This window comes from Falco peregrinus, chromosome 17, assembly GCF_023634155.1.
Source record: "Falco peregrinus isolate bFalPer1 chromosome 17, bFalPer1.pri, whole genome shotgun sequence".
Lineage (NCBI taxonomy): Eukaryota > Metazoa > Chordata > Aves > Falconiformes > Falconidae > Falco > Falco peregrinus.
Genome location: NC_073737.1, coordinates 1 through 12,195, shown reverse-complemented (window position 1 = coordinate 12,195; position 12,195 = coordinate 1). Strand labels below are relative to the sequence as shown.

The 12,195-nt window shown below is 42.5% G+C and overlaps 1 long non-coding RNA gene across 1 annotated transcript; it reads left to right on the top strand.

Annotated features, from left to right (window-relative positions):
- The first annotated feature begins 6,498 nt into the window (after positions 1–6,498).
- Positions 6,499–10,874, top strand: LOC129785808 (uncharacterized). Its single transcript, XR_008750058.1, has 3 exons — positions 6,499–6,969; positions 7,490–7,666; positions 10,672–10,874. It is a non-coding gene; the product is annotated as an uncharacterized LOC129785808 (long non-coding RNA).
- Positions 10,875–12,195: the final 1,321 nt, after the last annotated feature.

Here is a 12,195-nt window from a genome sequence, read left to right as displayed (position 1 = left end):
CCCCCCCCATCCTAAAACAACTCCCCCAAATCCCCCAAAAGACTAAGGTGTTACCGAAATCTCGGCATGAAGAACTTACCGACACCAATGTGAGGTAGGTAAACAGACACTTCTTTATTGACGGCCAGGTGTGTGAGTGAGTCCTCTCACGATCAATGCGCACCAAGCTTCAAAATCATACTCCATATATAGAACTTATTCATACATATTCATTAAGTATTCATGCATAAACATAATATTTCCTGAAAATCATCAACATACTCTCCTCCCATATCTGATTCTGCACAGTAAAGATTAGAAAGATCTAGAAATGGGTATGGGGTACTATTTGGGTAGGTAGTACATGAGTCAGTGGTTGCGATCTCCCCCTGCCAGAATTACCTTTTACTTTCTTGGCAGGTATCTACAGGTTGTTCCAGTCTACTCTTCCCCAGTTCCCATTAATTCTACATTTTGATGTCTCAATGCATTCTCCTATGTAAATACTGTATCCAATCATCTTTAATCTTAAGTCTGTTATCTAAGTTCTAATCATTCCTGCTAGGTGATTCTGACCTATTCTTTTGGCCTTGGTACAGGGCTGTACAAAGGATTTCATAGTAACTGTCAGTTGTTGTGCAAATACAAAGCTCCACTCAAATGTTTCTTATAATTTTATATTCCTATTAAAATAACTCTATAAGATAAAATGTGTTTCTAATATAATCAAATGTGGTTGCTAATTCTAACTAATAGCAGATATGTAACACCTGGGCGGGGCTCGGTACCGAGGCGAAGCTGCTGGCCAAGAGCAGCTGCCGCTCGGTGTCACAGCCTCCCAGTCCCGTTGCCGGGGTGTGGAGGGAAGGGAGGGAGGCAGGCAGGCAGGCAGGCAGAGGAAAGACCTTGCTCCCTTGTCCCACTTTCCAGCCCTGCCGTGTACTCCGCACCCCTTCACTCTGGTAACACCTCACTTTCCCATCACAGGGAACCGCTATGAACTCAATAGCTTAAATCATGCAACAGATCATAATGGCTTACTTGTGCAGGGGAAAACCTTGTATGAGCTTTTCCTAAGCCACACATTCCCACCTCTCGCTTTTTCCTACTCCAAAAGTGCACTCCTGCAAAATCTCTTCTATTTAAACAAATATATATTTAAAATTGCTGTTACTAACGCGCTTCCAAATGCAAACAGAGCAAACGCATCCCTATTTCCCACAGCAAACCGGAATGCATCATACGGAAAGGATTTAACAGCTTGAGCCACGTGAGTGCTTTTGCATACGGAGGCAATAAGTATTAATGCCCGGGCTGCGAGTGGGAAAAGGGCAGAGCAATATGAACCCTGCAGCCGCAGCGAGCATTCCCGGGGTCCAGTGGTAGCAAAGTGGGCTGAGATCCCGCCCAGTGCTCAGCATAGGGTTGGTGGAGCGCTGCTGCCATCTGGCGACCAAAAATTGGTATCAGACCACGGGGCTCGAACGCGTGTCCTCCGCGCGGGAAAGATTCTACCGACGGCGTGACGCGAACCCAGGTCGTTGCAGTCGAGCCACTTCTACGCATGCGCTGCCCTTAGTTCTGTCAGAAACACTACTACGCATGCGTGAAAGCGGATGTCATAATACGCATACGTAGCCACAAAACCCGCCCCGCGGCATCAAGCCAATTCTACGCATGTGCTGCCCTTAGTTTTGCCAGAAACCACAATGCGCATGCGTAAGCGGCGATTTTGTGATGCGCATGCGCCAGTGGAAACCACGCCCCGTGGCGTCAGGCCCAGTCTGCGCATGCGCCGCCCTTAGTTTGCCAGTCACGCTATTGCACACGCGGGTTGGGGGAGTTAGGTTTGTCACCGAAATCTCGGCATGAAGAACTTACCGACACCAATGTGAGGTAGGTAAACAGACACTTCTTTATTGACGGCCGGGTGCGTGAGCGAGTCCTCTCACGATCAACGCACACCAAGCTTCAAAATCATACTCCATATACAAAACTTACTGTAAAAGAAGAGACTCGAACTGTTATGGGTTACTCTAGGTTTGCACGTTTTAATCGGTCCAGCAGTGTTGGGTCACCTCCGCAGACAGTGACAAGCTTACAAGATTTTCAGTCACATATTTATAGTATCTACCTAAACATTACATAATCTCTTGATTCCACAATAAATCTTCTCTCAGTTCCTATCCTGACAGTCGGCTTCACAGGTTGTTCCGTATCTTGATCACCTCGCTATTTTGCTTCTTCTTTCAAGGATGATTGCTTCAGGTTCCATACTCCCAGTTCTGAGTAATCACAATAGACAACCTCCATCGTTTCAGCCTTCTAAAGGTCAGGGTCTCCTGTTCTAAAAAGCTCCTTTGAACTGTCAGGCATAATCTTATTAATATTAAACTTTTATTGTCTAGCATCTATCAGCTGACTGTGCTTGCAGTCCTGGTTTGGGCTATACAGGGGACAAAGCTGAGGTGTACAGCCTACAGCAGCAGTGATCTGGCATTTTCCTCCAACACTTATTCATACATATTCATTAAATATTCATGCATAATCATAATATTTCCCGAAAATCAGTAACATTTCCAATTCTGCCATATCCGATTCTGCGTAGTAAAGGTTGGAAAAGTCTAGAAACGGGTCTGGGGTACAATTTGGGTAGGTGGTATATGAGTCGGTGGCCGCGATCTCCCCCTGCCGGAATTACCTTTTACTAAAGTTCACGGTTTCTTGGCAGGTAACTACAAGCTGTTCCAGTCGACTCTCCCCACTTCCAATTAATTCTATATTCTGACATTTCAATACACTTTCTACGTACAGAAGACTAGTCAAATACAAAAAAACCTGTAAAACCCAACTTTTTACCTAAGCTTTAAACAATGATTCTAGCCCATTCTTCTGGCCTTGTTACAGGACTGTACAAAGGATTTCATAGCAGCTTTTACTGTGCAACTAAAAGTTTCATTAAAATGTATTTCTTATCCCTCTATATTTCTATTAAAATGATTTTATAAAATCAAATAAAGTCAATTAATTCTAACTTATTAGCAAAGCTATAGCATTTCCCCCCTTTGAAAGTGTTGAAAATTATTATTTCAATACTTTCACATTATTTACATAACATTTGTTTCAACATATTTTGGTGGCGGACTATGTCTTGGTGGAATAGTTGATACTTCTCTCATGATCATGCAATTGACTGCAGTTCTATTGGTAAAATGTTTCTTCAAACATGCATATACTAGCATGATCATCAGAAAGACGATTAGTAACAGAAACACAGTTTTGATTATGGACTGTATCCAAGAGCTCAAATTCCATCCCAGTTTGCTAAAAATTTTCCCCAGCCAGTCTTCTGACATATCTTCTCAAATTGATTCTGTTTCCTTTTCAATTTTACCTAATAGGTCCAGATCATGTTCCACATCTCGAGTGACATTTGGAATGTGAATGCAACAGTGGTCCAGTCTATCCTTGAGATATCCACATACCCCATGCTCTTCAAGTAGGAGCATATCTAATGCCATTCTATTTTGTAAAGTCATCTTGGAAGTCACCTGTAACTGTACGTTCAATTCGTTAAACCCTTTCTTGGTGACATTTGCTAACTCTTCTACCTGACCTGTTAACTGATAAAGCCATGCTCTGTTTCTATATGAGGCTATAGGATTCAAAAATGATTCAAGTGCCCAGCCAATTTTTACTCCTGTTGAGGGTTCATTCCAAGTATCATCATCTGTGTCAGACCTCTTGGTTTGTTTTAATTTTAAACTTTCTAAGGGTCCTCTAAATGGTGATTTCTTCAAAATCAGGCACATTGTTGGCATGCCTAAAGTAATTTCTTTCACCTTACCATCTAATGATAAATGAGCTGTCCAGGTTCCATCACTTAGTGCCCGAATTAGATGTCCTTGACTTTGAATAGTAGATTTTCTGCAACTAAACCGAGTTCCTCTTCTGGGTGTAAAGGCACTTGTTAAATTGAGAGTATTTTTAAGACCTCAGCAAAAACAACCATATTTTAAAGCGGCAACCAGAGGAGTAATTTGTTGAATTATTAAGTCTGCATTGCTGCAATCGTACACTTTTTAAAAATTCCACCATGGCACTGCTGATTTCTCTAAAAAGTATTGCAAAGGGCAAGCATTTAACTACCAGGGAGGGCTGTTAATCCCAGATGTTTCTTTCACGAGCTATCATTTGTAAAAATGTTACAGATTTGCTAATAAGTTAAGATTGATTGACTTTATTTGATTTTATAAAATCATTTTTTATTAGAAATATAGAGGGATAAGAAATATTTTAATGAAACTTATAGTTGCACAGTAAAAGCTGCTATGAAATCCTTAGTACAGCCCTGTACCAAGGCCAGAAGAATGGGCTAGAATCATTGTTTAAAACTTAGGTAACAAATTCAGGGTTTGAAAGGTTTCTTTGTATTTGACTAGTCTTCTGTATGTAGAAAGTGTATTGAAATGTCAGAATATAGGATTAATGGGAACTGGGGAGAGTCAACTGGAACAGCTTGTAGTTACCTGCCAAGAAACTGTAAACTTTAGTAAAAGGTAATTCCGGCAGGGGGAGATCGCGACCACCGACTCATATACCACCTACCCAAATTGTACCCCAGACCCATTTCTAGACCTTTCTAACCTTTACTGCACAGAATCGGATATGGGAGGAGAATATGTTAATGATTTTCAGGAAACATTATGATTATGCATGAATACTTAATGAATATGCATGAATAAGTTCTACATATGGTGTCTGATTCTGAAAGTTGGTGTGCATTGATCGTGAGAGGACTCACTCATGCACCTGGCCATTAATAAAGAAGTGTCTGTTATCTACATCACATTGGTGTTGATAAGTTCTTCATTCCGAGATTTCAGTAACAAAAGGAGTTCTCAGTGCTGGGGAGACCAGCCAGGAAAGAAAAAGTTTCCAAAGAGGGTTGGAAATTTCTGTCTTCTAGTCGTAGGGAAATGAAACTCAAACCATCTTCTGGTGTGCAGCCCAGCAAGTTATTGTGAGCCTGTCTGGGAGAAATTAGCACCTAATTAAAAAGGTGGCAGTGGCAGCCAGGGAGGAGGGTTACAAGAAGGCATCTGCCTTGAGGCTGTGCTAAAGGGAAACTGTAGGTCCTTGTTTCTCAGCAGTTCAGCTGATGGATGCCTCTAGGAAGAAGGTCCTGGTGCCAGGGCATAATTTTCCATGCCTTGTTCTTTTTTTCTTTAGTGACAGAATGTGCCGAGGGCTGAAGGTACCAGCTGGATGCTCAGTGCCCTTCCATTTCCCTCTGCAAGGGTTTTGGGTGGGTGAGAGAGGCAGGCAGCTGTGACCCGGCTGCAGATGTGCTGGGCACGTCAGCCCGCAGCAAATGTGGAGCTTGACACCTTGTGTCTCGTATGGGACAAGACCCTGCTGGTAAGCAGTTGCTGGAGAAAAGCTGGTGCATAATCAACTACTACCTTAATTGTCCTGTGCAATATCATCTGCATCTGGGTTCTATCCACAAAGCTGAGATGCTGGTTTCCCTGCCTTTCAGGACTGCTACAGGTGTTTTTTCAAGATCTGTTGGTCTAGCCAGAATGCTGTAAGGGTACAGGTAACAAGGTTTCTCAGTAATGCTTGTTGTGCCTATCTTTTACCAGACTAACTTGGTATCATTTTCTACTAAGAAAGCTTATTCTGTATGCTGCTCAAAATACCGGGCTGCTCAGGCATTAGAGAGAGGAGAGAGAAGCCTCGCCATAGTATTCACAGCACTGTTGATGGGAGCTGTTTGCTGGCCCTTGTGACTTTGCCTTTTCCCAAGGAAGTATTGCTGGACTTGCCTGGCGGGTAGAAAAGCTGAGTCCCTGTGAGATCAAACAGCTTGCTGCCTGGACCCTGGCAGAGCTGTAATTAGATGAGTGCAAAGTTGTGACCTTCAGTGTCATCCTTGCTCTGTCTTATGTGTTGCTTCTGGCATGGGGGGGGTGGGTGGGGTGGGCCAGGGGGGGAAGTACTTTTTTCTGTCCATAGGACAGAGGAAAGGGTGGTGGCTTGTTTAAGGCAATTGGGAAGGTTTCTTCTTTGTGGCCTGGTTGCCCTGGGAGTCCACGTGCTGCTTTGTAAGGGAAGGTTGCAAGGATGCCTTCCACCTTGAAAGGCAGGATGGTGGATACACATACCTTCTCTTACGCTCATGGTTATAGAACGTCACCTGGGTGTGCTGAAGCTTCCTAGAACGCTTGAATACCTGAACTACAGGCTGTGAGATTCCTGCAGGCCGTGCTGGGGCTCTCAGCTTGTGTACTGGGACCTTGCTCCTGGGTTTGCTGGTGCCTGGAGGCAGAGATGTGCTGGAAAGGCTTTGGGCATTGTGGCTGTTTCAGCCAGCACCCCACTCCTCACTCCAAGTAGCAGACTAACAGTCATCAAATAGTACTGACAAAATTAAGTACTTCAAAATATTGAATGATAAATGATGTACCACTTATCTATCGGATGATGTACTTATGTTTATCTAAAAGTTGGGAAACGTCCAAGGGCCCTTATTGCTAACATGAGGGATGTACTAATTGCCAAGTCCTTGGATTTGTCATCTTTAAAAAGGCTATCTGGTCCCAAGTTCCTGTTGTTTATACAGCGTGGCAAAGACAAGGACTTAAATCATGGTCACTAGTTTAGGGAGATATGTGAGTGAGTTCCTGGAATTGTAATGAATAGGTATGAGTTGCTAAAGAGGGGACTGAGAAATCCCCTCGGGGTGCATGACTTTGGTGGAGTGATCCCCCATGCATCCAGCGCTGCCGAATAATTGCTCACTCGAATATTGGTGACTGATTCTTTAAATCAATTTGGTGACCCAGATGGGACCTCCTCTGCTCGGCTGTGGGACCCATTGAGCGGGCACTCCCTAGGGTACCCCCGGGGATTTTCCCGGAGGGGCTCCTCATCTCATCTCGATCACCGCAGGAGCAGACAAGGACTCCATCTTACGGAGCAAAGGTACTATCTTTATTCAAATATTATATTAAAATATTGTATTAATATTATATTTTAAACAGTACTGTTTCGGATATTTCTGTTCTGGGACCGGTCCCTCTGTAAAGCTGTCCGTAAGACATAAAATCATTGTATGCTTATGCAGGATGGCGTATGCCGGGTAGCTAGCACCGCAGGTATACATCTGATTCTGTTCTGGCATTCGTTCCGGTATTAAGATAATATTGGAACCCTGATTCTGGTTTGGTCGGAAGACTGACATGTTTGATGACTCGAAGTCAATCTGTGTATATAGGATTAATAATTATAGGGTTACTGATAATAATTATTATACTCATTTTATGCTGGAAACGTGAGAACATTTCTGTATTAGGTATATTATGAAAGTTGACATGTGGTTATTGTCTTGAGCATCTGAGGGGTGAGTGTAAACCTCTATATGTTTTAAAGTGCATGTAGTGTAAAGAATTATTGAGTATATGGTGGGGGTTGCTGCTAAAAGACAAAATTCGTCTCTGAGCAGTTACTCTGTGCTGTTTTGGCATCAATTTGGCGAGCCAGCCAGGAGAACTCTCCACCAGTGCTGGAATCCAGGGGCCTGGGGACCCTCAGGGCCCCCGACTGCATCTTCTGTCGGCAAGACTCCCCTACCCCTCAGCTTCTCGCACAGGTGGACAAGGACTTCTGCACAGCATAAAAGGTATTTATATTTATTCTTAGTTTTGAATATTTGATTATCTTAAGATTTGGTTTTACCCCATAAGACAAAAGATGGGATGCTCTCTTGCAGGGTTAGAAGAAGGGACGCCTTCTGAAAAGGGTAATAGCCCTATTTGATTGTCTTAAGATTTGGGAAGCTAAAAACTTCCTTTAGGTTGTCTTCAGATTTGGGGAATTCCTAGAATGTAACAACTGAAATAGCGCTCTGTGTCTTGTTTGTTCTATGTGTTGTCTCGTTACAAGTTCAAAATTGGAGTTAAGAAATGTGTGTTGGAAAAAAAATATTCTGGTAATTCTAGGCAAATAGCTGAAAACTTAACACTCTGCTTAAGGCCAGAAAAAATTAGAATCTGTTTTTTGGCAACTGTTTATTGAAATGTGTACTTTGTGTGATAACGCAAACTGTCAGTGTTCCTAGAGTTGTATGTAAGTGCAGGGTACCGTGTAACATACTGCCTGTGTGACTGAGGGCTGCCCGGAGAGTGTGATGTGTGTGAGAGACGCGGTGTCACTGCGAAGTGAGTGGGGAGTCCCAATCTATGTGTCTGTGTTCCCCGCGAGGGGCCGGCCAGAGAGGGATGGAGTAATTGAAAAATAGATTTATGAAGTGTTGGAATGCATCATTAGAAATTAGAGCGGGAGACTGTAGAAGAATGGCTGCAGAAGCATGGCTTTAGAATCTCTGAAGATCTGCACAGTCCAGGCCTGGTATTAGAACAGGCCTGTAATCAGAATTGTACTGAAGTTGCTGTGCTGAAGATAAGAAAGGTAGCCTTGAGCTATTCTTGAATCCTGAGACTGAGTAATTATGTTGTGCCAACAGGCCGTGGCTGTAACAAGCTACAGCTGCTGGGAAAGCAGGTGCAGGGCCAAAAAAGATAGGGACCGGTATGGGAATATAGGGAGTAACAAACTACAAGGCTGAAGCAAAGCAACACAATTAGCTACATGGATAGAATGCTTATTTTAGTCATGATAATTAGGGGTGCGAGAACCACGCGTGTTTAGAGACTACTAACCAGTTATATTTCTGCTTTAAGAATATGCATGTGTATCGGTTCTATGTAAGTAGTGTTAGAAACTAATAAAGTTGAGCAAGATGCATAACTCATATCGAGCGTCTTCTTGACTCCGGCGAACCCGTCTTCCAACAGGAGACTGGACAAAACATTAGAGCTAACATAATTTGCAAAAAGCACGAATTAGCCTCTGCCCTTAGTGTCGTAAGTGCTGTCTGTATACTCAAAAAAAGGGTGGCAAGTGTCTAAGATATATTATCTCCTCCGGGGGGGGGGGAAGAGACCAAGAAATAAGGCTAAATAGAGGTCTTGAACTGTGGTGTATGTTCTGAGATAAGTATGGTACCTTCAGTAATAACTAATACATTATAGACAAATATATCAGACTTATTAGGAAGATGGGGGGCAGACAGAGCCAAGCAATAAATAACAAAACACCCCTGGGATGTATTTTGAAGCATTGGAAAGAATTTGGCGGAATTCCCAGTGGAAATCTGAACAAAAAGATATTTTAAAAATATTGTCAGAATTGGTGGCCTTTGTATACATTAGGTGATGGTGAAAGATGGCCACTCGGAGGAGGTCTTATATTACAACACAATTTTACAACTTATGCTGTTTCTTTGTAGAGAACAAAAGTGGGATGAAGTAATGTGTGCAGATGTGTTTGTGTGACAGAAGGAGTGCGGGATTAACACCGCCAGATCTTTGATTATGGCTCTAGAAGAGGATAGGGAAAAACTGAGACCTAAACTAGAAAGATGTTCTTGTTGAAATTTTTGTATGTTTAAAAAAAGAAAAAAAAAAAAGCTCAGGTTGTGGTTCCTTCTGTGGAGCAACCAGAATGAAATACGTTGTAAGATAAAAAAAACTTGTACTAATGTATATAAGATCTGAAGCGGGGTGTGTATGTGGAGAATCAAAGACCTTGTGAAAGTGTTAAATTATTGGGATGAGTTTGTACAAACCCCCGTACCCCCTCGAAGGTGCGGCTGAGTCCTGCGGGACGCATGGCAGGGTGTTTGCTGTTTGCCTGCGAAGGCATGGTATGTAAGAACGCAGACTTAAAGCAACAAGGAGCAGATTTGCATTCAGGGTCAGAAAGAGTTACAACAGAAGTGCTGTAGCAGAGGCAGGCTTGTGTAGCCTGCAGAGCAGGAAGAGCATCTCCTGCCCCGAATCCTGATGGTAAGGAGGAGGGGGATGCTGTTGCTTGCAATTGAGCAGAAGGACCTGACAATGTTACCCCTTGCAGCACAACAGGATAGGTAGCGGCCCCTTTTAGGGCAGACAATGGGTCTCAGGAGAATAAAGGTGGATCTTTGATGGGGAAATGTAGACGTTTGAAAGTTGGTTGTGAAAGACTTATCAGGATGATCTAATAGAACTAGATAAAGGTTCAAGTTGATTGTTACTAGATAATCGTGATGTAGAGAAAAGAGGTGGAATTTTTAGTGAATACAAAAACAACTTATTTGATGTTAAACTTCAGTGAAAAGAATTTGTTACAGCTGTGGGAGCTGCTGGCCACCAGGAAAACATCCTGAAACCTTTAAAGTACAAACTAAGAAAACAAACAAGAATGCCAAATTCACCAAAATCTTTGTTGGGATGAGATTTATTAGAACATGTAGACATTTAATAAAGGAGAAATGAAACCAAAAGTTTAAAATGATCAAGTGATTGAAATCTTGAGCTTATCTTTAATTCAACAGAAAAGTGGAAAAGAGGACCTCCCTGAAGTAAAAGAAATCTTTAACCAGGTATATCTGGAAATAAATTCCAGGTAAGGCAAAAAAAATGCTTTACCTGTTACAGTAAAAATGATAAGGGAAGGCCTGCCTAGTTCAGGTAAAACAATATCCCTTGGTCAGCAAGGCTGTGGGGGGTATTGGCATAAAAACTGAAATAAAATACACTCTGTAGTCGTTCTACTAATGTAAATCTGTGTGTTTTGCCATGACAGTGACTTGTTATGGGATGTGCAGATGAAACTCTGCATTGACAACGAAGTACAAGGAATAAAGTTGGTCGGGTGCCTCCTACCATAGTCAAGGGCAAGACTGGGTTGGCCTCTGTGTTTGCCACCAAGAAGAATCTTGAGCTCCGCTGTTGGCTGCAACCCAGTAGGCGTTGAGTGGTGGGAACATGCGCCATGCCAGACCTTGATGTGAGGAATGGCCCCCTCTGTTATAAGAGGGTCATCCAGGAAGGAAGAACGTAAGATGGCCCATTGAGGCACTGATTTGGAGATTGGAAACCAGCTGGCCGACCATGAGGCTAGATGAGCAGCAGAGAAAGTAGGAAAGGAGGAACTATCCTTAATACCAGACAGTAAAATCCAAACTCTAAGTACAGATGAGGAGTCAAACTATTCTAAAGGAGACCTAAAGCTAATTCAGGACATGAATGGTAAAATAAAATTAAATAAGTGGGCTTATTTGGCAGATGGCCATATAGTGGTACCACCCAATTTAATATGGACCACAGCCCTAGCAGAACATAATAAGACTCATTGGGGAGCTGGTATGTTATATAAAAGTCTAAATCAGAAATTGATAGGGCGGAACTTATATACTGTAATAAAACAATGTATTAATCCCCATGTAGCAAACAGAATAAAACCAGGGAACATTAGTAGAGGAAATTATCCAGGACAACAGTGGCAAGTTGATTTTTCCGAACTCCCAAGAAAAGGGGGGGTACCGATATTTATTCGTTATGACTGATACGTTTTCAGGTTGGCCAGAAACTTTCCCTTGTTGAACAAATAAAACAAGAGAGGTAACGAAGGGATTGTTAAATGAAATTATCCCCCACTTTGGGGTTCCGGCAACAATCTCTTCTGATAGAGGCTCACATTTTTGTGCCAAAATAATACGAGTGAGTACGGTATTGGGAATAGATTGGCAATTACACACCCCTTACAGGCCTCAAGCAAGTGGAAAAATAAACCATTTAATTAAACAACAGATAGTGAAAAGAGGACAAGAGACAAATCTAACTTGGCCACAGTTATTAAGAATACGAGAACAAAGGAGAATTTGAACCCTTTTGAAGTATTATATGGGAGACCATACCAGTTACAATTTGCCAGAGAAGATTTAAGGCAGTTACGGGAGGGATATTTGTGTGAATATGTGAAGACCCTCCAGGGAGAATTAAAAGTTATAAATAAACAAGTATTGGGAACAAGGGCCAGAGGGCTGGATCAACCAGTCCATTCCTTTAAATCTGGTGACTATGTGTATATAAAGACATTTTCAAGGAAACCTTTGGAAGAAAAGTGGGAAGGACCCTATCAGGTGCTGCTGGCAACCTTCACTGCCGTCAAGATAAGAGAATAACCAGCCTGGATTCACTACTCTTGGATAAAGAAGGCTCCTGAGAAATCATGGGCTGTCACCCTGGCAGGACCCACGGGACTATGGTTCTTTAGATCGTAAAGAAATCTCTGGAGACCCAGTGGACTGTCAAAAGGATCAGGGAC